The sequence below is a fragment of the Somniosus microcephalus genome, chromosome 22 (assembly GCF_052327205.1).
Source record: "Somniosus microcephalus isolate GS21.2 chromosome 22, FLI_Smic_1.0, whole genome shotgun sequence".
In the NCBI taxonomy this organism is placed as follows: domain Eukaryota; kingdom Metazoa; phylum Chordata; class Chondrichthyes; order Squaliformes; family Somniosidae; genus Somniosus; species Somniosus microcephalus.
The window spans coordinates 60013620-60039498 of record NC_141008.1 but is presented as its reverse complement, the minus strand read 5'-3'; the positions used below and the strand labels follow the sequence as shown (position 1 = coordinate 60039498).

Sequence of the window (25879 nt, the reverse complement as noted above, 5' to 3'; positions counted from 1 at the left end):
AACAGTGTGAGCTAGAAATTGGCTTCCTTTGCGCCTCCCGCTAGTGACTTGGGAGGGGGGGTGATAACGGGGTCCTAATGACTTACCGCCTGGGCGCAGTGATAGTACCGCCGCCCGCGAAATTCACCTGGCAGTTTGCGGCGGTGATAACCCCTAGCGCTACGCTCTCCTGTGCCCGGAGAATCGTGATGTCACCTGGCTGCGCAGCGCCCTGGACCCGAATTGCAGTTCCGCCCCCCTGCAGCATCGCCGGCCGATAACACCAACAGCTGCAGAAGGCGTTGTTCGGGAGGCCGGGCACTTCGGGAGCGCTGATTAAAGATAAGGCCACTGGTCTTCAGTAGAAATGTGTTTCCTTCCTTTAGGGTGCATTTTGAAAATGTTTAAATGGCGCGATGCTTGGGGCTGATTGCCGAGGATCCCGGCTGCCGTTGGAGATCGTTCAGATACAGAGCCTGCAGCAAGGGAGGGAAGGGGCCCCCGGATCCCGGCAATGCTGCACGGGACATTGTGCAGTGCTGCAACTCTACCGCCTCGCTGCTTGGTTTAGCGCTCCAGAAGGGAAGTGGTGGTGCTTATAGAAACATAGAAACATAGAAGATAGGAGCAGGAGTAGGCCATTCGGCCCCTCGAGCCTGCTCCGCCATTTAATGAGATCATGGCTGATCATCCAAATTCAGTACCCTGTCCCTACTTTCTCCCCATATCCCTTGATCCCTTTAGCTTTAAGAAATATATCTAACCCCTTCTTGAATATATTTAATAAGTTGGCCTCAACTGCCTTCTGTGGTAGAGAATTACACAGGTTCAACACTCTCTGGGTGAAGAAATTCCTCCTCATCCCTGTCCCAAATGGCTTACCCCTTATCCTTAGACTGTGACCCCTGGTTCTGGACTCCCCCACCATCGGGAACATCCTTCCTGCATCTAGTCTGTCTAGTCCTGTTAGAATTTTATAAGTTTCAATGAGATCCCCTCTCATTCTTCTAAACTCTAACGAATATAAGCCTAATCGACCCAATCTCTCTTCATACGTCATTCCTGCCATCCCAGGTATCAGTCTGGTGAATCTTCGCTGCACTCCCTCCATGGCAAGAACATCCTTCCTCAGATAAGGTGACCAAAACTGCACACAATACTCAAGGTGTGGTCTCACCAAGGCCCTGTACAACTGCAGCAAGACATCCTTGTTCCTGTACTCGAATCCTTTCGCTATGAAGGCCAACATACCATTTGCCTTCTTAACCGCCTGCTGCACCTGCATGCTTACCTTCAGCGACTGGTGCACAAGGACACCCAGGTCTCGTTGCACTTTCCCTTTTCCCAATCTATTGCTGTTCAGATAATAATCTGTCTTCCTGTTTTTGCCACCAAAGTGAATAACCTCACATTTATCCACATTATACGGCATCTGCCATGCATCTGCCCAATCACCCAACCTGTCCAAATCATACTGGACTTTCTCTGCATCCTCCTCACAGCACACACACCCACCCAGCTTTGTGTTGTGATTTAGAAGTGCATCAATCGACCCTGAACTTAACCCATGGTGAATGAGGTGTGCTCAAAACTGCCACGGCCTGCAGATGTGGAGAAATAGCCCATTCCTCGAGACTGAATTCCGCTGATGAGCAGAAAATTCAGCCAAAATGTTACAGAATAAAGAATATTTCTGTTGCTGTTGTTTCACTGGGTATAAAATAAATATGAAAGCATTTCAATAGCGCCTTTCACAACCACCGGATGTCCCAAAGCGTTTTACAGCCAATGAAGTACTTTTTGAAGTGTAGTCGCTGTTGTAATGTAGGAAATGCAGCAGCCAATATGCTCACAGCAAGCTCCCACAAACAGCAATGTGATCATGACCAGATAGTCTGTTTTTTTGATTGAGGGATAAATATTGGCCGGGACGCCAGGGATAACTTTCCCGCTCTTCTTCAGAATAGTGCCGCGGGATCTTTTACATCCACCTGGGAGAGACAGACGGGGCCTCGGTTTAACGTCTCATCCGAAAGACGGCACCTCCGACAGTGCGGCACTCCCTCAGCACTGCACTGGGAGTGTCAACCTAGATTTTTGTGCTCAAGTCTCTGGAGTGGGACTTGAACCCACAACCTTCATGATTCAGAGGCGAGGGTGCTACCCACTGAGCAACAGCTGACACTCCACACTTATAATTGTTAACTTTCTGGGCAAGGGAGGTTGGTTGTTAGCCATTAACCATTATCAGCAAAATCTGGCAGACTAAAAAGTATTTTTGTTGCTGTTGTAAAATGAAGATGTTACAGTTTGCTGGTGCTGATCCTCGTTAATATTGATGACACATCTGTGAGCTGCACAACATTCAGTTTTCTTCATCGGAGCCGTGTTCATGACCCATCACTTTGATGGCTGGTTTAACTCATCTCTCAACGCCTGTCAACCCCATGACAATAGTAACCTGCTGAAATAGAAGATCTAACATCCGTTTTCTGGAGATCAGGAGACAAGCTGCACACTCCACGCTCTCCCAGGTCAAATCTGGGAAGCCTGACATTGAGAGTTTACAGGTCCTGCAAAAAGGAAGTTCCAACAAAGCAGTAATTGTTTCCAGTCTTCCAGTCTTCTGCAGTGAAAGGGCTGCCCGCCAGAGGGCGCCATGCGTTCAATTACCAACAGCGAAAGTCTCTTGTCCAAGGTGCTGAAACTCGCAGATTTTGCTGTTCACTGTTTCAATTTCTTTAATTGAAAGGGGAGGGGAAACACCAGGCCAGAATTGTCACCAACACCACCACCACCCCCAATGCTCCCTGTTGGAAGTGGACATGTGTGGACATTGAGTGAGGGCATTATTGGGCTCAGCTAAAATGATCCTTATTCCCCTGCAATGGATAGGCTGCCAATGTTCACTGTCCAGGCTCAGAGATTAAGACTGACCACTTTGGGAGCACTACTCCGAAGAACTGTACCCCACAGGAGCCAACACCTTCAGTGGAGGAAGAGGAGAAACGAAAGAAAGACAAAACGAAGTTTATATCATATTAGAGTCAACAACCTTCAGTTAGGGAGAAAAAAAGTCTATTTTCTCTTACACCATATGTAGATCAGAACCTCATTTAAATCCAGTTAAATCGGGGAATGAAAGAATAATGTGCCTGCATATTGCTCAGACTTGTTTTCAGCTCCGCACATCAGCCCCGGGGGTAGTTTAAAGGTTGAGACACACTCATTGCAGGATACTGCAGATCTCATGCGGATGTGAAGCACAGTCAATGCCAGAAATACACGAGGATTATATGGAGTTACACAAGGAATTGGGAAAGAAAGGAAAGATGGTTACACGTATAAAGTAAATGAAGGATTGCAAAAAATAAAATTAGCAATAAACTAGAAATGCAAAAAGAGGAAAGGTTATGGGGGAAAAATTGGGTTGGTTTGCGCCTCTTGTTAGCGCCCCCGGGGGGGGCAGTTAGAATCCCCTAGCGCCCGGGTGCGGCGCCGCTAACGCCTCCCGCGAAATTCAGTGGGAGGTTAGCGGCGGCGGTAGCCGGTAGTGTCCCGCACTGCTGCCCTGTCATCGGCGTGCGCAGCGCCCCGCTTGCGCCCCGGCCACAATCTTCCCTTGCGCCCCCTGACCTATCGCCGCACGGTATGTGCGACAGGATCAGGGGGTGGTTTGGCAATGGCGACGGCGCAGGCTAACTGGCAGGTGTCGGGCGGCTATTTTTATTTTGGCCGACTGCCAGCACCTTTTGTGTGCGGGGCGCCGGCCACAACACTCCTCGAGTGCCGGGCTGGTTCCGCGGTACCCCGCTCCCCGGTGGTCCAGCAGGGCCCCGGTGCGCGCAGCGTTAGGTCCCTCCCCTTTAATCAGGGGAAGAGGCGTGCAATGTCGTGGCGCTACGTTCCAGTAGCGCGCCACCTCCTGCTTGGGGCACTACTACTGAATTTACGGCGGGTGGAGTGGGGGGGTGCTAAAATTAGTGCCCTGGCGACATTAGCGCCACAAAATGGGCGCCACCCAATTTTTCCCCTATGTGTCTCTTCTGGTGAAATACTTACTCAGAGTGAGGAGTGTCAGTATTAGGAGTGGAATATTATATCTTCCAATTTTGATACCAGAATATCCAGCCTTTGACCTGCTCTAGAGTGACCTTAATGGATCAAGCAGATTTATTGGGAATGTTGCCTTTTTTTAAAAATGTATTTGCTGCTCTTCTGTGGCATTGCTCACAGGTAGTTTGAGGTCTGCGAGACAGTTGTGATGTTTTGCCACTAAAATGGAGCTACGTTGGGGTAATATTTTCTAGGGCGGTTCGGGAGGATTTAAACTAATTTGGCAGGGGGATGGGAACCTAGGTAGTGGAAAAGAGGGAAGTCATATGAAGTCAGAAATAGATGGTAGAAAGGTGAGAAGCAATAAGCAAAGGAGAGAAACACAAAGGGCCAAACTAATTCATAATGAGAGTGTGAAAAAAGCAAGCCTGAAGGCTTTGTATCTTAATGCTAGAAGCATTAGGAACAAGGTGGATGAATTAGCTGTGGAAATAGAGGTAAACAAGTATGATTTGATTGGGATTACAGAAACGTGGCTGCAGGGTGGGCAAGGCTGGGAACTTAACATCCAGGGATATACAATATTTAGGAAGGATCGGCAAAAAGGTAGGGGAGGTGGGGTAGCATTGCTGGTAAAGGAGGGGATTAATGCAATGGAAAGGAAGGATATTAACTCGGATGAAACGGAATCTGTATGGGTAGAAATGAGAAATAGCAAGGGGAGGAAAACGTTAGTGGGTGTGATATATAGGCCTCCAAATAGTAATATGGAGGTGAGGGAAGGCATAAAAAGGGAAATTAGAGAAGCGTGCGATAAGAGCACAGCTGTCATCATGGGTGACTTTAATTTACATATTGATTGGACTACCCAAATTAGTAAAAATTCTGAGGAGGAGGAATTCCTGGAATGTTTTCGGGACGGTTATCTGGACCAATATGTCGAGGAGCCGACTCGAGATCAGGCCATTTTAGACTGGGTATTGTGCAATGAGAAGGGACTTATCAGCAATCTTCTTGTACGAGGCCCCTTGGGTCAGAGCGATCATAATATGATCGAGCTCTCAGTCGAGATGGAGAGTGAGGAAATTGAATCAGAGACTAAGGTCCAGAACTTAAATAAAGGGAATTACGAGGGTATGAGACGGGAATTGGGTAAGATTGATTGGGTGGTGTTTCTGGGGGGATTGACAGTGGAGAGACAATGGCAAGCATTCAAAGATAGAATGGAAGAATTCCAGAACATGTTTATACCGGTTTGGCATAAAAATAAACCTAAAAAGGTGACTCAACCGTGGATAACGAGGGAAATTAGGGACAGCATAAAATCAAAAAAAAGGGCATATCAACTGGCAAAAAAAAGCACCAGACCGGAAGATTGGGGGCAGTACAGGATACAGCAAAAGAGGACAAAGGGATTAATCAGGAAGGGGAAAATAGAATACGAAAGTAAACTTGCAGCAAACATAAAGACAGACTGCAAAAGCTTTTATCGGTATGTCAGGAGGAGAAGACTGGTAAAATCCCAAGTCGGTCCCTTGCAGTCCGATTCGGGAGAATATATAATGGAGAATAAGGAAATGGCAGACCAATTAAACTCATACTTTGGTTCTGTATTCACAAAGGAGGACACAAATAACCTCCCAGGAATATCGGCAAACATAGGGACTAATGAGAGAGAGGAGCTGACAGAAATTAGTATCTCTAGGGATATGGTGTTGGGTAAGTTGAGGGGACTGAAGGCCGACAAATCCCCGGGGCCTGATAAACTACATCCTAGGGTACTTAAGGAGGTGGCCCTGGAGATAGCAGATGCTCTAAGGATCATCTTCCGGAACTCCATTGACTCGGGAACAGTACCCGTGGATTGGAGGGTAGCTAATGTTACCCCAATATTTAAAAAGGGGGGTAGAGAGAAAGCAGGGAATTATAGACCAGTAAGCCTTACATCGGTTGTGGGCAAAATGCTAGAGTCCATTATTAAGGATAAAATAGCGGAGCACTTGACAAATGGGGAAAGGATCGGACAGAGTCAACATGGATTTACAAAGGGTAAATCGTGTTTGACTAATCTGCTGGAATTTTTTGAGGAAGTAACTGGTAAAATAGATGGGGGAGAGCCAGTGGATGTGGTGTACCTTGACTTCCAGAAAGCCTTCGATAAGGTTCCACACAAAAGATTATCATGCAAAATTAAGGCTCATGGAATTGGGGGCAAAGTATTAACGTGGATAGAGAACTGGCTGGCGGATAGAAAACAGAGAGTTGGAATAAACGGCTCGTTTTCGGAGTGGCAGGCAGTGACCAGCGGGGTGCCGCAAGGATCTGTCCTGGGACCCCAGCTGTTCACAATATATATAAATGATCTGGATCAGGGAATTGGATGCAATATTTCCAAATTCGCTGACGACACTAAACTAGGAGGAGGGGTGGGCTCTGATGAGGATGTCAGGAGGCTACAGTGCGATTTGGACAGGTTGGGGGAATGGGCGGATACGTGGCAGATGCACTATAATGTGGATAAATGCGAGGTTATCCACTTTGGGGGTAAAAACAGGAGGGTAGATTATTATCTAAATGGCAATAGATTGGGAGATGGGGAAGTGCAGAGGGACCTGGGTGTTCTTGTGCACCAGTCACTGAAGGAGAGCATGCAGGTGCAACAGGCGATTAAGAAGGCAAATGGTATGTTGGCCTTCATATCAAGGGGGTTCGAGTATAGGAATAGGGATACCTTACTACAGCTGTACAAGGTGCTGGTGAGACCGCATCTGGAGTATTGTGTACAGTTTTGGTCGCCCCATCTGCGGAAGGATGTTCTTGCCATGGAAAGAGTGCAACGGCGATTCACCAGGCTGATACCTGGAATGGCGGGAATGACCTACGAAGAGAGATTAAATAGTTTGGGCTTGTACTCACTGGAGTTTAGAAGATTGAGAGGGGATCTCATCGAAACATATAAAATTATGGCAGGCCTGGACAGGCTGAATTCAGAGAGAATGTTTCCAATGGCCGGGGAGCACAGAACCAGGGGCCACAGTCTAAAAATAGCGGGCAAATCATTTAAAACAGAGATGAGGAAGAATTTCTTCACTCAAAGAGTGGTGAGCCTGTGGAATTCCCTGCCACAGAGGGCTGTGAAGGCTAATTCAATAAATATTTTCAAGAGAGAATTGGATATATTTCTGAAGGCTAAGGGGATTAAGGGTTACGGAGAAAAGGCGGGGACGGGGTACTGAACTGGTAAGATCAGCTATGATCTCAGACGAAGATCAGCCATGATCTCATTGAATGGCGGAGCAGGCTCGAAGGGCCGAATGGCCTACTCCTGTTCCTATCTCTATGTTTCTATGTTTATCCTGGCCTGTCCCTTACAGGCTACCTCTTGTGGGAAACCAATCCAAATAGACAGACCCCAAGGGCTATTAGAGGCTAACTGTTGAGGGAAGTTTCTGCAGCTTGGCCACTACTTGTAAACCTCCAGCTGCTGTCCTTGGGGAGAAGGCAGGTGACCAGGATCAGAATAACCAGCATGAATTAACTGGCTTCCTTACTTTTTAAAAATACTTTTAACACTTTGAAGTGCAATGCCTGAAGTGTGTTGGATGCATACTAGACACAACACTTTTATATAGAGGGCCCTGGTGAGACCACACCTGGAGTATTGTGTACAGTTTTGGTCTCCATACCTAGGGAAGGATATACTTGCCATAGAGGGTGTTATAAATCTCATCATTCATCAAGAAACTACTCATGAAATAATGCTGGATGGCCAGCTGGTGGCGCCATCCAAGGAGTATAAATACTCAGGCGTGGGCCCAGCTTGTCAGGGACATTTTGTAAGACAAGGAACTAGTGAAGTACAACTAGACCTCCATGTTCTGAAACAAGTTGATTAAAGCCTTGCTTTATACTCAAACCAAGTGTGTAGTGAGCTTTATTACGTCAATTTTATCAACTTGTTTCAGAACATGGAGGTCTAGTTGTACTTCACTAGTTCCTTGTCTTACAAAATGTCCCTGGAAGCTGGGCCCACGCCCGAGTATTTATACTCCTTGGATGGCGCCACCAGCTGGCCGTCCAGCGTTATTTCATGAGTAGTTTCTTGATGAATGATGAGATTTATAACAGAGGGAGTGCAACGAAGGTTCACCAGACTGGTTCCTGGGATCAGAAAGCAAATGGTATGTTGGCCTTTATTAGAAGATGATTTGAGTGTAAGAGTAAAGACGTCTTACTGCAATTATATAGGGCCCTGGTGAGAACACACCTGGAGTATTGTGTACAGTTTTGGTCTCCTTACCTAAGGAAGGATATACTTGCCATAGAGGGAGTGCAACGAAGGTTCACCAGACTGGTTCCTGGGATGGGGGATTGTCCTATGAGGAGAGATTGAGTAGACTAGGCCTATATTCTCTAGAGTTTAGAAGAATGAGAGGTGACCTCATTGAAACATACAAAATTCTTACAGGGCTTGACAGGGTAGATGCAGGGAGGATGTTTCCCCTGGCTGAGGAGTCTAGAATCAGGAGTCACTCTCACAATAAAGGGTCGGCCACTTAGGACTGAGATGAGAAATTTCTTCACTCAGAGGCTGGTGAATCTTTGGAATTCTCTACCCCAGAGGGCTGTGGAGGCTCAGTCGTTGAGTATATTCAAGACAGAGATCGATAGATTTTTGGATATTAAGGGAATCAAGGGATATGGGGATAGTGCAGGAAAGTGGAGATGAGGTAGAAGATCAGCCATGATCTTATTGAATGGCGGAGCAGGCTCGAGGGGCCGAATGGCCGACTCCTGCTCCTATTTCTTATTTCTTATCTCCCACCATCCATTTTAGTTTGGTTAATTTTCTCTTTCTCCCCCCTCATAAATTCCACCCCCTGCAATGCACCATTCATACAGCAATAGCAGAGATAAGTGAGCTAACCCTGACCTTTGCCACTGACTGGACGTGTACGACAGCAGCACAGCTTGAGATGCTCCCCTCCTTCTCTCAGGAAATGGTTCTTCTCTCTTCTCAGTTGGCTCTGGCTGAGATTAGGAATTCACCATGTGAGATATTTCAGGGGAAGGGCTGGTGTCCAACCACCCAGCAGCTCATGGTGCTAATGTCCAGTCACTGTAGGCCACGTTCATATATTCTTACCTTTCAATGGCACAAATCAGTTTACACCAAACTCATACTGGCCAGCATTTAATACCTATCCCTAATTGCCCTTGAGAAGGTGGTGGTGAGCCGCCTTCTTGAACCGCTGCAGTCCGTGTGGTGAAGGTACTCCCACAGTGCTGTTAGGGAGGGAGTTCCAGGATTTTGACCCAGCGACGATGAAGGAACGGCGATATATTTCCAAGTCAGGATGGTGTGTGACTTGGAGGGGAACCTGGAGGTGGCGGTGTTCCCAAGCGTCTGCTGCCCTTGTCCTTCTATGTGGAAGAGGTCGCAGGTTTGGGAGGTGCTGCCGAAGAAGCCTTGGCGAGTTGCTGCAGTGCATCTTGTAGATGGTACACACTGCAGCCACGGTATGCCGGTGGTGGAGGGAGTGAATGTTTAAGCTGGTGGATGGGGTGCCGATCAAGCGGGCTGCTTTGTCCTGGATGGTGTCAAGCTTCTTGAGTGTTGTTGGAGCTGCACTCATCCAGGCAAGTGGAGAGTACTCCATCACACTCCTGACTTGTGCCTTGTAGATGGTGGAAAGGCTTTGGGGAGTCAGGAGGTAAGACACTCACCGCAGAATCCCCAGCCTCTGACCTGCTCTTATTGCCACAGTATTTATGTGGCTGGTCCAGTTAAGTTTCTGGTCAATGGTGACCCCCAGGATGTTGATGGTGGGGGATTTGGTGATGGTAATGCCGTTGAATATCAAGGGGAGGTGGTTAGACTCTCGCTTGTTGGAGATAGTCATTGCCTGGCACTTCTGTGGCGTGAATGTTACCTGCCACTTATCAGCCCAAGCCTGAACGTCATCCAGGTCTTGTTGCATGCGGGCAAGGACTGCTTCATTATCTGAGGAGTTGTGAATGGCGCTGAACACTATGCAGTCATCAGCGAACATCCCCATTTCTGACCTTATGTTGGAGGGAAGGTCATTGATGAAGCAGCTGAAGATGGTTGAGCCTAGGACACTGCCCTGAGGAACTCCTGCAGCGATGTCCTGGGGCTGTGATGATTGACCTTCAACCACCACAACCATCTTCCTTTGTGCTAGGTATGACTCCAGCCAGTGGAGCGTTTTCCCCCAATTCCCATTGACTTCAGTTTTACTAGGGCTCCTTGAATCCACACTTGTCAAATGTTGCCTTGATGTCAAGGACAGTCACTCTCACCTCACCTCTGGAATTCAGCTCCTTTGTCCATGTTTGGACCAAGGCTGTAATGAGGTCGGGAGCCAAGTGGTCTTGGCGGAACCCAAACTCTGCCTCAGTGAACAGGTTATTGGCGAGTAAGTGCTGCTTGATAGCACTGTCAATGACACCTTCCATCACTTTGCTGATGATTAACAGTAGACTGATGGGGCGGTAATTGGCCGGGTTGGATTTGACCTGCTTTTTGTGGACAGGACATAACTGGGCAGTTTTCCACATTGTTGGCTAGATGCCAGGGCTGTAGCTGTACTGGAACAGCTTGGCTAGAGGCGTGGCTAGTTCTGGAGCACAAGTCTACAGCACGATAGCCGGGATGTTGTTGGGGCCCATAGCCTTTGCTGTATCCAGCGCACTCAGCCGTTTCTTGATATCACGTGGAGTGAATCGAATTGGCTGAAAACTGGCTTCTGTGATGGTGGGGACCTCAGGAGTAGGCCGATGTGGATCATCCACTCGGCACTTCTGGCTTAAGATGGTTGCAAACGCTTCAGCCTTGTCTTTTGCACTCACATGCTGGGCTCCACCATCATTGAGGATGGGGATATTCATGGAGCCTCCTCCTCCCGTTAGTTGTTTAATGGTCCACCACCATTCACGACTGGATGTGGCAGGACTGCAGAGCTTTGATCTGATCCGTTGGTTGTGGGATCGCTTAGCCCTGTCTATAGCATGCTGCTTCCACCTTTTAGCATGCATGTAGTCCTCTGTTGCAGCTTCCCCAGGTTGGCACCTCATTTTTAGGTACTTTTCCCTTGCCCTAACTAAAAAGGTGAACGTTGATTCGCTGTCCTTCTATCATGTAGTGGCTGTGCAGACAAATATTGCTGCCACTTCTCTTCCTTGTTGCTCTGGAGCCTACTCATTACTCAACTTTGCCTTTAAATTCCATCTATAGTCACTGAAACAAAGCTAAGGCTCCAATCGCTGGTAGATAAACACCAAAGTGCTGAGAAAAACATAACTAATATTGAGCACATCGATCTAAATGGAAATCTGCTGTGCTTATGTAAAATGCCCCTAAATATAGTTAATCTACATTCAACAGCAGCCTAGGAATAGCCTATAGAGGAATACAGCAATACCACTAATTGATGCATGGCTTTGGCTTAGTGCCAGACCCTCAATATTCATTTGGCACAGCATAGGGAGGGGACAAACAGCCGATGAATACTGTGTAATTACTGCCAGGGATCTCCCAATGTCTCAGTGAGTAAATGCATTGCGTGCTGTGGTACTGAGAGGTTTGATTCCCCGGCCGTGTGGACACTGGCTGGAGAGGATTGGGCTCGGGTGTGGTGATGATACCCGCTGTTGAATAGCTGCCAAAATTCTCCGCCAAGGCTCACACAAAAACAACGGGCACTTGGCAGAAGTACTAAAGCACTGCCGGCATCTGTAGAATCAGGCCCCCTCCCCCACCCCAACCAAATGTCAGCACTTTCAGGAGAGAGTGAAAGAAAAGACTTACATTTAGCGCCTTTCACAACCACCGGACGTCTCAAAGCGCTTTACAGCCAATGAAGTACTTTTTTGGAGTGTAGTCATTGTTGTAATGTAGGAAATGCGGCAGCCAATTTGCGCACAGCAAAGTCCCACAAACAATGTGATAATGACCAGATAATCTATTTTAGTGATGTTGATTGAGGGATAAATATTGGCCCAGGACACCGGGGATAACTCCCCTGCTCTTCTTCGAAATATTGCCATGGGATCTTTTATGTCCACCTGAGAGAGCAGACAGGGCCTCGGTTTAACGTCTCATCCAAAAGACGGCACCTCTGACAGTGCAGCACTCCCTCAGCACTGCACTGGAGTGTCAGCCTAGCTTTATGTGCTCAAGTCCCTGGAGTGCGACTTGAACCCACAACATTCTGAATGCAAGAAAAGGGAGCGGAACTGGGGTGAAGTGGGGGGGAAGGAGGATTGCTCCTGGGCACTACTCCAATTACAAGAGGTGTATCACAGATCTCCCACCCCCACCCACATTAAGAGTTAACTTGACCAGTCGGGGAAAAAAACAAAATTGTAAACAGATTGCAGTATCTAGCATAGCAGGCTGGGGCAGGGGTTAGAAATTGAGCACAAACTCAATTTCACGAATTAACCCAGCCCCAGTCATCTACACAGTACACGCTTCATCCTAGTGTATTTAGAATACTGCATTTATACATCACCTTTCACAACCTCAGGGCACTTTACAGCCAATTAGCACTTTTGAAGTGCCCTTGTAAATGTGCACTGTTGTAAATGTAGGAAACATGGCAGCCAATTTGCACACAGCAAAATTCCACAAACAATGTGATAATGACCAGATAATCCGTTTTAGTGATGTTGATTGAGGGATAAATATTGGCCCAGGACACCGGGGAGAACTCCCCTGCTCTTCTTCGAAATATTCCCATTGAATCTTTTACATCCACCTGAGAGGGCAGACAGGGCCTCGGTTTAACATCTCATCTGAAAGACGGCACCTCCGACAGTTCAGCACTCCCTCAGTACTGCACTGGAGTGTCAGCCTAGCTTTCGTGCTACAACCCACAACCTCTGACTCAGAGGTGAGAGTGCTACCCACTGAGCCACAGCTGACACTCTATGATTCGGGGTCGGCCATTTAGGACTGAGATGAGGAGAAATTTCTTCACTCAGACGGTGGTGAATCTTTGGAATTCTCTACCCCAGGGGGCTGTGGAGGCTCAGTCGTTGAGTATATTCAAGACAGAGGTCGATAAATTTTTGGGAACTAAGGGAATTAAGGGATATGGGGATAGTGCGGGAAGGTGGAGTTGAGGTAGAAGATCAGCCATGATCTTACTGAAGGGCGGAGCAGGCTCGAAGGGCCGAATGGCCGACTCCTGCTCCTATTTATTATATGTTCTTATTCATTCGTGACCACAAGCACCAAGGAGTCAAACTGTCCATTACACGTGACGATTACAGCAGCATATCATTAAGAACATAAGAAATAGGAGCAGGAGTTGGCCACAGGGCCCATTGAGCCTGTTCTGCCATTCAATAAGATCATGGCATATTTTGTAAAGATCATTTTAAAACTATTACAAAAAAATAAAGTTTATGGCAAATAAGGAACCCCAAAATTGTGTATACATTCTACTACATTAAAAAAACATTGAGCTGACAGGAAACATTTTTACCAGATTCAAAAACCCATCGACTTTGTGTCTAGAAATAACAATAGTCACCTAGAGGACAACCAGTTCCTGGTGGGAGTGCAGCGTCTGCTTTTTAAGAAAAACAAATTCTTGGGATGTGGGCGTTGCTGGCAAGACCAGCATTTATTGCCCATCCCTAGTTGCCCTTGAGAAGGTGATGGTGGGCCTTCTTCTTGAACCTGCAGTCCGTGTGGTGGAGCTGCTGTTAAATAGGGAGTTCCAGGATTTTGACCCAGTGACGATGAAGGAACGGCGCTATATGTCTTAAGTCGGGCTGGCGTGTGACTTAAGAAACAGGAGCAGTCGACCAGACGGCCCCTCGAGCCTGCTCCGCCATTCAATAAGATCATGGCTGATCTTCGACCTCAGCTCCACGTTCCCACCTGATCCCCATATCCCTTGATTCCCCTAGAGTCCAAAAACTTAGCAATCTCAGCCTTGAATCTACTCAACGACTGAGCATCCACAGCCCTCTGGGGCAGAGAATTCCAAAGATTCACCACCCTCCGAGTGAAGAAATGTCTCCTCATCTCAGTCCTAAATGGCCGGCCCCTTATCCTGAGACTGGGACCCCTGGTTCTAGACTCCCCGGCCAGGGGAAACAATCTCTCAGCATCTAGCCTCTCAGAATCTCATATGTTTCAATGAGATCGCCTCTGGACCCAAAACTGATCCTGGGAACTTGAAACTGTAAAAAAAAAGACTTGGAGGGCAACTTGGAGGTGATGGTGTTCTCATGCACCTGCTACCCTTGTCCTTCTAAGTGGTAGAGGTTTTTTTTAATGCATTAACAAGACTGTAATCTTGTTATTGCAAAAACATCAAATGGAAACTGGCTACTTTAAAAAAAAATATATGCAGGACATTCATGGTTGAGTGGGTGACATCAGCGCTCAATGCTTTCCTCCGGGAGAGGATCTGCCCTGACCTTCCGGTCACGTTGGACCGTGTTTACGGCGGAGGATCAGCTGTTCCGCCGAGTGACGGGCGCTCCGTCCTTCACTCCACAACTTAGCATCGTCAGGACTTCCTCCCTCCCTCCCTCCTTCCCCGGCCAGGCTCGGCTGTGCGGGGAGATGTGCTGCGATGTTGATGCATTTGTAAAGCTCGGTCCCTGTGTGTGTGGAACAGCCCGTCCTTGTGTTTATGCCTTTGTTCAGCAGCTCCAGTAAATCCCCACAGTTCACAGACTGCTCGTTCCTCTGGTGAGTACAGCGTTTGTTTATTTAAATCATTGCAAACTCACTTCAATTTCCACCCCCCACCTCCCATCCCAGCTCCACCTTGGTTCGTGTTGGATTAAAATGTAAATGTGAAATTTGAGTTTCTTAAGATCATTTTTTTTTTAATTCTGTTGATTTGCAGCCTCTTATTTTGGTGGAAGAGTAAAAATCAAGTCTGATTGGGCCGCACTGTGATGTGCCGAGCTCCCCTGTATCGGTTTGTTTACAATGGCTCTTTTCTCCCGGTACAGCTCTCCTCAGCCCTGCCTCTTGTGGAGATGCGGTGGGGAAAGGCTGGGCAACTCTGCCCGCACTTGCTGCCCAGGGACAGGAACCGTTTTGCCCTGTAGATGGGCAGGGAGGGTGGTTTCAGTCTGCTCCTCCAACCACCACCCCCCCCCCCCCCCCCTCCTCTTCAGTCACATCTTGCCTCTTTGGAATTGTAAACCGATCAGGTTATGTAACTGTTCAGTGTTGTCATCACAGTGCGTGTCCTTGTCCACTGCGTGAAGGTGGATTCAATTATAAGAAAGAACTTGCATTTCTATAGCGCCTTTCACGACCTCGAGACCTCCCGAGGTGCTTTATTACAGCCAATAAAGTACTTTTTGAAGCGTAGTCACAGTTGTAATGTAGGAAACACGGCAGCCAATCTGCACACAGCAAGGTCCCACAAACAGCAATGGTCGAGGGATAAATATTGGCCAGAGCTCCCCTGCTCTTCAACGACTAGTGCCATGAGATCTTTTGTAACCTCCTGAGAGGGCAGGCGGGTCCTCGGTTATATTCCTAAAATGTAGAATGTTGTACTTTACTCCGCCGGTGTGGTATAATCGGAGTGGGGGAGACCATTGGGGCTGGCTCAAATTTCATTGTGTCTTCCAACAGGCAGTCAGACTTGGTCCTGTCCTGGTCCACTAATATAATTTTGGAGAACTTGCACAGTGATAAATAAAACAGACTGCTGTACAATTAGGCTAAATTTAAGTGTAATTGTGGCCTGGGGTACTCATTCACCTTTATCAACAGTCCCTCACTGCCAACCTGGCGATCCCAACTGGACCACCTCCAACAATATAGCAGTCCCACCGTACTGGACTGAAGTGTTAGCCTAGATCTCTGTAGCGGGGCTTGAACGCACCAACCTTCAGACTCAACGGCAAGAGCGCTACCAAGTAAGCATATTTCCTGTACCAAGATGGACGTTTATTTCCTGTATCGAAGTCAGTAAGAAGAGACTTTGCCATTTTATTCAACTGTAGCATAGTTTGCTATAGAAATACGAATGGTACTGTCAGACTGCTTTGGCCTACGTTACCTCACGTGCTGTCGCATTCTCTACCGTCTGCCCCAGTTGTGGCAGTTTTGCTGTGTCTTTCCCAACACTAGGGGGTAAACACAAGACATTCTGTGCGGAAGTTTCCATTTACAAATGGAAAACCATCATCATTATCCATGCCTGGCCGTGCACTTCAGAATAAAAAATGTGGAGCTCAGCTTTACTAAGATCAACCTCAGATGGCCACCTGGCCATTCATGCTCTTGGAAAATCCAAGATCTTTGTGCACAGATCCGTGATCAATAGCAATGGTTGAGGGGCAGTTGGTTTCTGGTTGAGTATGTTACATTCAGTGGCTTTGGGTGTATGTAGTGGCCTGTTAAAGCCATCTTCTAAGTTAGTGTGGTTGTCATAGAGAATGGTGCAAATGTGAGAAATGTTATGCAGGATGGGGGCTAGGAGTCTGCCTACCTCAATAACACGCTACCCTGCATGAATGCACAGCCCTGCTATATATCACACGCTCAAATTAGAAAAGTATTACTAACCAAGATCATAAAATCTGGGGGGGGGTTCCTGAGCTTGTTTTAAAGGCGAGCTTTAGGGGGTGGGACACAAGACCGGCGTAATTGCTTTTGCAACCAGTTTACGACACATTCAATTCTATTGAAGTGAATGGAGCAGAATATTGGGCGGGGCGTGTAACGGGCGATGGGTGCGATACCGCCTGTTTTGCGTCCCCGCCCAGGTCAAATTTCACCCCCAATGTCACTCAGATTGTGTGGAACACCTAACATCCATAATCATTCCTTATGGTCACGTACAATGTTTAGAACTGTAGGGGCCTTGGCTCCCAATGTTTACACTTTACTACAGCTTTCCGAGGGCCTCACTAGTGCAAATGCACCTTGATGCAGGAAGGCTGTTCCCGATGGCAGGGAGTCCAGAACCAGGGGTCACAGTCTAAAGATAAGAGGGGTTAAGCCATTTAGGACAGAGATGAGGAGGAATTTCTTCACCCAGAGAGTGGTGAACCTGTGGAATTCTCTACCACAGAAGGCAGTTGAGGCCAATTCATTAAATATATTCAAGAAGGAGTTAGATATATTTCTTAAGGCTAAAGGGATCAAGGGATATGGGGAGAAAGCAGGGACAGGGTACTGAATTTGGATAATCAGCCATGATCGCATTGAATGGCGGAGCAGGCTCGAGGGGCCGAATGGCCTACTCCTGCTCCTATCTTCTATGTTTCTATGATCGTCCATGCGTTTGCAGCTCTTGGGGTGAAAAAGGGGTGGGTGACCATCTGATCTCAGCCTGTGGATTCTTTCCTTGCCCGGGCAAGAACAATAGAATTCAGTCTGAAACCATTCAACTAAGTGAAGTGGACGGGATGATGCTGAGGGGGACCAAAGGCCACACAACTCCTACAACACTTACAACTCCTGCAGTTAGACAGTCAGATGGACAAAGAGATTGAGCTCAAAATCCCAGCCCAGGCGACACTTGTAGTGAGTCTACCCAATGGGAAGCGACTGGCGTCAGTCTCAGCCAGACTATTTAAGAGCAGGCAAAACTGCCCATTTCAACTGATGATTTTTCTGCTAGGTCAAGCAAGAAGTGATACTGAGCAAAGCCATCCAGTGCCTCAGCCAACGAGAGAGTGGTAAACATGAATAGGGGAAGGGGATGGGGAAGAGGGTAATTAGGAAAAAAAATTGGAAGGGGAGAAATCTACCTCTGTGCAGTGCTGAGGAAGTGCTGCACTGTCGGAGGTGCCGTCTTTCGGGTGAGACGTTAAACCGAGGCCCCATCTGCCCCCTCAGGTGGACGTAAAAGATCCCACGGCACTATTTCGAAGAAGAGCAGGGGAGTTATCCCTGGTGTCCTGGCCAATGCTTATCCCTCAATCAACATAATAAAAAAACAAATTATCTGGTCATTGCTGTTGGTGGAAGCTTGCTGTGTGCAAATTGTCTGCCACGTTTCCTACATTACAACAGTGACTGCACTTCAAAAAATACTTCATTGGCTGTAAAGCACTTTGGGACATCCGGTGGTCGTGAAAGGTGCTATATAAATGCAAGTCTTTCTCTGGGAATATACTCACAATAAACGCTCATTTGGAAATGGTTGGAGCATTGCAGCCCATCACCAGAACACGCTACATGGAACAGAAAAGCACCTTATTGTTTTACATAGAAACATAGAAGATAGGAGCAGAAGTAGGCCATTCGAGCCTGCTCCGCCATTCAATGAGATCATGGCTGATCATCCAAACCCTAGCACCTGGTCCCTACACCGACAGCCATTCCACCCAAGCCCTATCCCCGTAACCCCACGTATTTAATCCCCCCTAACACTAAGGGACAATTTTTATCATGGCCAATCAACCTAACCCACACATCTTTGGATTGTGGGAGGAAACCGGAGCACCCGGAGGAAACCCCACGCAAACACGGGGAGAATGTGCAAACTCCACACAGACAGTCACCCGAGGCCGGATTTGAACCCGGGTCCCTGGCGTTGTGAGGCAACAGTGCTAACCACTATGCCACTGTGCTGCTCAGGGGGAACTCAGTAATGATGCACCTTTGAGAGGTCTCGGCAGCTTTTTAATCACCTCAGTAATAAAAGCTGACCCTTGTTGTTTTTGGTTTTGGCATAAAACACTTTCGGTGAAGTGCCAACCTGTGATCTAATGCACTTCTCCAGTGCTTTGGATTTAGCAAAGTACAGTACTTCAGACCCAGAGTGATACCGGGGGCTTAGAGGGTTAAATTGTGAGGACAGGTTGCATAAACTTGGCTCGTATTCCCTCGAGTATAGACAATTGAGGGGTGACCTGATCGAGTTGTTTAAAATCTTAAATGGATCTGATAGGGTAGATACCAGACTGATTCCTGGGATGGGGGGATTGTCCTATGAGGAGAGATTGAGTAGACTAGGCCTATATTCTCTGGAGTTTAGAAGAATGAGAGGTGATCTCATTGAAACATACAACATTCTTACAGGGCTTGACAGGGTAGATGCAGGGTGGAAGTTTCCCCTGGCTGGGGAGTCTGGAATCAGGGGTCACAGTCTCAGAATAAGGGGTCGGCCATTTAGGACTGAGATGAGAAGAAATTTCTTCACTCAGAGGGTGGTGAATCTTTGGAATCCTCTACCCCAGAGGGCTGTGGAGGCTCAGTCGTTGAGTATATTCAAGACAGAGATCGATAGATTTTTGAATATTAATGGAATCCAGAGATATGGGGATAGTGCAGGAAAGTGGAGATGAGGTAGGAGATCAGCCATGATCTTATTGAATGGTGGAGCAGGCTCGAGGGGCCAAATAGCCGACTCCTGCTCCTATTTCTTATGTTCTTATACACAGAAACTATTACTCTGATGGGGGATCAAGAACGAGGGAATATAATTTTAAAATTAGAGCTAAGGCCATTCATGACAGAAATCAGGAACCACTTTTCCACACTTAAGGTAGTAGAAATTTGGAACTCTCTCCTCCAGAAGGCTGTGGTCAGTTGGAGCTTTCAAGACTGAGCTCGATATTTTTGTTAGGTAAGGGTATCAAGGGATTTGGAGCTAAGGCGAGTAAATGGAGTTAAGATACAGATCAGCCATGATCTAATTGAAGGCTCGAGGGGCTGAATAGCCTACTCCTGTTACTATGTTCCAATATTCCTATAACCCAAAAAGGGAGACAGGTTGGGGGTATACAAAGTCCCACTGAACAACTAAAGTTGAAATCCTCGAAAGGACAGCATACAGAGTAACCACCGCCGATCAATATTTTACTCAACCCCAGCCAGTTGTTCTAGATTGTGATCCTGCTTAAAACTGGAGGCAGGAGAAGGTAAAATAACCTAAAATGGTCTGAAAGGCAGAGTCCCCAAGACACAGACGATTTTCTATCATAATCTACCAGAGCTGTCAACACTGGGGAAATGCGAGGAGTGAGATCTATAGAAGGTCAGAAAGAATGAGACCGATTGTGAACCCAGTTGAACATTTGGGACTGAGTTCACTTTAAAGAGTAAGGTGGATTAAAGTAGGTTATCTTTTTAAATTGAAATGAGAGAGACAGGCCGACCTCAGATGAGGGAGACTTGATGGGTCGAAACTACACAGAATCAGATCCTTGTTTTTAAGTAGTTAGGTCAGAATATTTTATTCTTTAATTTCACTTTTAAATTAAGAATCATTCTGGGTGACATTTAAATGTCAATGTTGCTAGATATTCCGCACTAATAATTCAAACCTTTAAGTCATTCGATGATATTTTTCCTGATAGAAATATAGAAACATAGAAGATAGGAGCAGGAGTAGGCCATTCGGCCCCTCGAGCCTGTTCCGCCATTCAATGCGATCATGGCTGATCATCCAAACTCAGTACCCTGTCCCTGCCCTCTCCCCATATCCCTTGATCCCTTTAGTCTTAAGAAATATATCTAACGCCTTCTTGAATATATTTAATGAACTGGCCTCCACTGCCCTCTGTGGTAGAGAATTCCACAGGTTCACCACTCTCTGGGTGAAGAAATTCCTCCTCATTTCAGTCCTAAATGGCTTATCCCTTATCCTTAGACTATGACCCCTGGTTCTGGACTCCCCGGCCATCGGAAACATCCTTCCTGCATCTAGTCTGTCCAGGCCTGACAGAATTTTATAGGTTTCGATGAGATCCCCTCTCAATCTTCTAAACTCCAGCGAGTATAAGCCCAATCGACACAATCTCTCCTCATACGTCATTCCTGCCATCCCAGGTATCAATCTGGTGAATCTTCGCCGCACTCCTTCCATGGCAAGAACGTCCTTCCTCAGATAAGGTGACCAAAACTGCACACAATACTCAAGGTGCGGTCTCACCAAGGCCCTGTACAACTGCAGCAAGACATCCTTGTTCCTGTACTCGAACCCTCTTGCTACGAAGGCCAACATACCATTTGCCTTCTTAACCGCCTGCTGCACCTGCATGCTTACCTTCAGCGACTGGTGCACAAGAACACCCAGGTCTCTTTGCACTTCCCCTTCTCCCAATCTATTGCCACTCAAATAATAGTCTGCCTTCCTGTTTTTACCACCAAAGTGGATAACCTCGCATTTATCCACATTATAGTGCATTGGGCAGAAACATGGCAAATCACCCAACCTGTCCAAATCGTACTGGAGTTTCACGACATCCTCCTCACAGCATACCCTCCCACCCAGTTTTGTGTCGTCTGCAAATTTGGAGATATTACATCCAATTTCCTCGTCTAGATCATTAATATATATTGTGAACAGCTGGGGCCCTAGGACCGATCCTTGCGGTACCCCACTAGTCACTGCCTGCCACTCGGAAAACGACCCGTTTATTCCAACTCTTTGCTTTCTATCCGCCAACCAGTTCTCTATCCAAGTCAATACCTTGCCCCCAATCCCATGTGCCTTAATTTTGCACGCTAATCTCCTATGCGGGACCTTATCGAAAGCCTTCTGAAAGTCCAAATACATCACATCCACCGGTTCTCCCTTATCTATTTTACCAGTTACATCCTCAAAAAATTCCAGTGGATTAGTCAAGCACGATTTACCTTTTGTAAATCCATGTTGACTTTGTCTGATCCTGTCACTGCTTTCCAAGTGCTCTGCTATTACATCTTTTATAATGGACTCTAGCATTTTCCCCACTACCGATGTCAGGCTTACCGGTCTATAATTCCCCGCTTTTTCTCTACCACCTTTTTTGAATAGTGGGGTAACATTAGCTACCCTCCAATCCATGGGTACTGTTCCAGAGTCTGTCGAGTTCTGGAAGATGACCAACAATGCATCTACTATTTCTAGGGCCACTTCCTTAAGTACCCTGGGATGTAGATTATCAGGCCCTGGGGATTTATCGGCCTTCAGTCCCATCAATTTTCCTAACACCATTTCTCTACAAATACTGATTTCTTTCAGTTTCACCCTTTCATCAGACCCTATGTTCCCCGGCACCTCTGGGAGGTTATTTGTGTCCTCCTTTGTGAAGACAGAACCAAAATATGTATTTAGTTGGTCTACCATTTCTTTGTTCCCCATTATAAATTCCCCTGATTCTGACTGCAAGGGACCTACGCTTGACTTCACCAATCTTTTTCTCTTCACATATCTATAAAAGCTTTTACAGTCAGTTTTTATGTTCCCTGAAAGCTTATTCTCATATTCTATTTTCCCCTTCTTAATTAATCCCTTTGTCCTCCTTTGTTGAATTCTAAACTGCTCCCAATCCTCAGGATTATTGCTTTTTCTGGCCAATTTATATGTCCTCTCCTTGGATCTTATGCTATTCCTAATTTCCCTTGTTAGCCATGGTTGAGTCACCTTTTTTGTTTTATTTTCATGCCAAACTGGGATGAACAAATTCTGTAGCTCATCCATTCGGTCTTTGAATGTTTGCCATTGCCTATCCACTGTCAACCCTTTGAGTGACATTCCCCAATCAATCCTACCCAACTCGCTCCTCAGACCATCATAGTTTCCTTTATTTAAATTGAGGACCCTTGTCTCTGAGTCAACTACTTCATTCTCCATCTTAATGAAGAATTCGATCATATTATGATCGCTCCGACCCAGGGGGCCTCGTACAACAAGATTGCTAATTAATCCTTTCTCGTTACATAATACCCAGTCTAAGATGGCCTGATCTCTGGTTGGTTCCTCGACATATTGGTCCAGGAAACCATCCTGTAAACACTCCAGGAATTCCTCCTCCACAGTATTGTTACTAATTTGGTTAGCCCAATCTATGTGAATTTTTTTTTTTTTTTTAAATGGTCCCATTTTCATTTGCCTGAAGCTTTCAGTTACAGCCCTAAATCATAATGTGGCCCGTCACTTGCTCATACACGTCTCTAGTGTCTCGGTGTTTCACAAAGGTCTTGGATTGGAGGAATTTGTTCCAATTGTGCTCTCGTTCCCGACGGCATTTCATTGCAACTCCTGTTAGCTCGCTCATATCTTCCGGTGTCATCAAATCCACATCTTCCACATCACAATCCTCACTTGCAGGTCACTGGCAATGAGCTCAAAGAAACGTTTTCTCACCCCTGATGCACATTATCCTTTGACACCATTCCCCAGATGTTAGTGAGGAGGAATTTGCGAGGTTGACTGAGCTGGGTCTACCTTTATCAGGTCCTGATTCATCACCACAAAATGTTTATGTACTTAACCAATTCTCTTTCCCTCACCAATTTTCTTAGGTCCCTATCTCTATTGGAAGGTATTGACCCCTTGCTGGAGTGTGGTTCCACAGGCTGTGGTCCGTCTCCGGTACCTCACCCAAGTGGCCATTATTCATGTGTGAAGCTTTGCAGTGACCATCAGCAGGATTTTTGACTATGGGGTGGGGGGTGTGGGGAGCATCATGGCTTTACCTGATCCTGTCCTTGTCCAATTATCATCCATGCACATTTTCAGCAGGAATCACTGGATAGTGGGAACTCTGGCTGATTTTCTCCTCCCAAACACAGGGGCACTGAGGACAATTGCTGCTCTGGCTGAGACCAACCAATTAAGCAGATACTGTGGATTGAAGCTGGGATCTTCCTGTCCTTGGAGCTCAGTTACTCATGAGGTGAATGCACTGGGTCACTGAGGTATCCTAGAGTTTCAGTTTTAAATAATATACCTTCTGCTGAACCCCTCATCCATGCCTTGGTTACCCCTAGACTTGACTATCCAATGCTTTCCTGGCCGGCCCCTCATCTTACACCCTACATAAACTTGAGTTCATCCAAAACGTTGCTGCCTGTGTCCTAAATTGCATCAAGTCCCGTTCACCCATCATCCCTGTGCTCGCTGACCTATATTGGCTCCCGGTCCCAATGCCTCGATTTTGAAATTCTCATCCTTGTTTTCAAATCCCTCCATGGCCTCTCCTCTCCCCTCCCTCTCTCTGTAACTTCCTCCAGCCTTACAACCCTCTGAGATCTCTGCGCTCCTCCAATTCTGGCCTCTTGCACATCCTCGATTTTAATCACTCCACCTTTGGCGGCCGTGCCTTCAGCTGACTAGCCCCTAAACTCTGGAATTCCCTTCCTAAACCTCTCTGTGTCTCTACCCCTCTCTCCTCCCAGAAGATGCTCCTTAAAACCTACCTCTTTGACCAAACTTTTGGTCAGCAGTCCTAATATCTCCTTATGTAGCTCGGTGTCAAAGTTTGTCTGATAACACTCCTGTGAAGCGCCTTGGGATGTTTTACTATGTTAAAGGCACTATATAAATGCAAGTTGTTATTGTTGTATATTATAGACATTTAAATAGAGAGTACATAGGAACATGAGTAAGCCATTCAGCCCCTTGAGCCTGTTCCGCCATTCAATTAGATCATGGCTGATCTGTTCCTCAACTCCATTCACCTGCCTTAGCTCCATATCCCTCGATACCTTTACCCAACAAAAAACTATCGATTTCAGTCTTGAAAGCTCCAATTGTCCCGGCATCCACAGCCTTTTGAGGGGAGAGAATTCCAGATTTCTACTACTAGATGACTTTGGACTAAGAAACTAAAGCAGAAATAGGGAATACAGAGTCAATGGTCTCGATGATTGCACCGATAACTATATCATAAGGACGTTGGCAAGAAGCAACATTTTCAGCAGCAGCAACATGAGCAGCTGTCGCCAGTGCAAGTAGCGGCCTCGGGAGAGGCAGCTGACCTGGAGGAGGAGTTTGAGCAGAGGCGATGGCACAGGACGTCTCGGGAGACACAGCAGCAGGAGCAGAGCAAACCGTGTCGGATTTCATTTTGCTTTGTTCAGCTTCCATTATCATCAGCTTTAGGATGTTAAATATCATTTGCAAACCAGGCTGGTTATTAAATTCATTGCAGGGTCGGTCAAAACAGACGAATATCGACAATGGTGACTCTTCCTGTACTTTGCAAGCTAGCGTCAGCGGGTGATAGTGCTGGGACTTTGAGCCCCATCACATTATGAAGTTGCTATATTTAACTCTAATGGCAGTGGGAATTGCACAGTCGGACTTTTTATCAGCCTTTAAGCTAACCAGTGACATATTTACTGTGATTTGTTCCTCAGCCCTTTTTCTCCATTTTGCATCTCTTTCCAGTTTGTGCGCTTCAGAATTTGATGGCTGTGACTTTGATTTTCTGCAGTCAGTTGCTACATTAGGAAGGAACATAGGGGCCGGAGGAGGCCATTCAGCCCCTCGTGCCTGTTCCGCCATTCAATGAGATCATGGCTGATCTGATCTAAGAACATAAGATCTGATCTAAGAACATAAGAAATAGGAGCAGGAGCAGGCCATTCAGCCCCTCGAGCCTGTTCCGCCATTCAATGAGATCATGGCTGATCTGATCTTGGCCTCAACTCCACTTCCCGCCCGCTCCCTATAACCCTCGACTCCCCTGTAGCTCAAATGTCTGTCAATCTCCGCCTTGAATATATTCAATGACTCCGCCTCCACAGCTCTCCGGGGTAGAGAATTCCAAAGATTCACGACCCTCAGAGAAGAAATTCCTCCTGGGTAATGTAGAAACTCTTAACTAGTGTGTATTTGTCGAATGTTGGTATTTATACAGTGCAGCCTCTCTTCAGAGCTTGCTGATATTGGGTTAACATTATTTGCAATGTTGCCAGTACTCAAAGTACTTTCATGATTCATTATAAATATACGTAAAGATCCATCAGAAAATTGGCAATACCAATTTTCCGACTGGATACAAATACCACTTCCATCTGACTTGTAAAGGTGCTGAAGTCCTTATTTTTTAACCCTGATTTATACTCTGGGTACTTATTTTATATTTCTAATAATGAGGG

General features: G+C 46.6%; 1 protein-coding gene across 3 annotated transcripts in view; it reads left to right on the top strand.

The window, feature by feature from the left end:
- Window positions 1-14495: 14495 nt before the first annotated feature.
- The window catches only part of ccdc92ba (coiled-coil domain containing 92Ba), a 90081-nt gene continuing 78697 nt past the window's right edge, over window positions 14496-25879 (top strand). For all 3 annotated transcript variants that reach the window (XM_085964876.1, XM_085964874.1, XM_085964875.1), the window contains exon 1: window positions 14496-14773. The gene's annotated coding sequence lies outside the window, so the exon portion shown is untranslated. The remainder of the gene's footprint in view (window positions 14774-25879) is intronic.